The 869-nt window shown below is 37.5% G+C and overlaps 1 non-coding gene across 1 annotated transcript; it reads right to left on the bottom strand.

Moving 5' to 3' along the window:
* Positions 1 to 532: 532 nt before the first annotated feature.
* LOC138388963 (small nucleolar RNA SNORD22) lies at positions 533 to 663 on the bottom strand. The gene has a single exon (XR_011234411.1). It is a non-coding gene; the product is annotated as a small nucleolar RNA SNORD22 (small nucleolar RNA).
* Positions 664 to 869: the final 206 nt, after the last annotated feature.

Below are 869 nucleotides of genomic sequence, written 5' to 3'. Positions count from 1 at the left end.
CCAACTGTCTGAGAATATGCCAGCGCGCCCCGTCTACACTAGTGAAATAAAAGAAGTTCCCAGCAGAGTTCAGCCCAGATTTCTAACCAAAAGAATTGTGAGCAAATACAGACTTATAATTTTAAGCCACTAATTTCTGGTTTGTTTTTTTTTTACCCAGCAATAAATGACTGACCACTAAGTAAAAAAAAAAAAACCTTGGTAAATTTTTGATAACAAATAAAAGTTAAGCACAGAAAACTTGTCACCCCATCTTCCACTTTTATTATATCCAGTTTTCTTTTCTTCATTTCTTGCCTTTATATTTTTGCAACTTTCTTCTTAAAAGCATCTTTATTGAGCTAAAATGATTGTATGCTAACTTGAACAGCGAGGCTGTATAAGAAAGGACTTAAAAATTCCCTTTCCAATGTCCTCCAAGACTTGGATTCCATTTATATGTATTTTGTTCTTTCCTTAGACCTGGGAAAAATAAACTGATTATTTCAATAAGTGATTATTCTTCTCTTTCCCGTGTTTAGGAATCTTTATGATTCCTCAGACAGTTCCTTCTGAAACAAACTTTCCTCTTCTCTCCAGGTCGTCCCCAGTGGGTTCACCTTTGTAGACTCTGGAACTAGTTTTCTTCAACCTTTGACATTACTGACGACTGTCTTTCTGAAATGCCTGCCTTAGTTTTATTCACTGCTCTTTCTTGGGCATTCATTCCTCTACCTCCCAGTCTTCTCCCTCTAATCACCTTTTCTAGCTTCCTTTTTTCTGGACATTCAGCACACCAGCTCTTGACCCTCTACTCTTTTCTGCCCATCTCACTCCTGTGGTGAACTTACCCACTCTTAAGGCTTTGTCCTGAGAATTTTCATCTCTAC

Source organism: Eulemur rufifrons, chromosome 7 (genome assembly GCF_041146395.1).
Source record: "Eulemur rufifrons isolate Redbay chromosome 7, OSU_ERuf_1, whole genome shotgun sequence".
Taxonomy (NCBI): Eukaryota; Metazoa; Chordata; class Mammalia; order Primates; family Lemuridae; genus Eulemur; species Eulemur rufifrons.
Note: the sequence above shows the minus strand (reverse complement) of the source record. Positions and strands in the feature narration are given on the sequence as shown.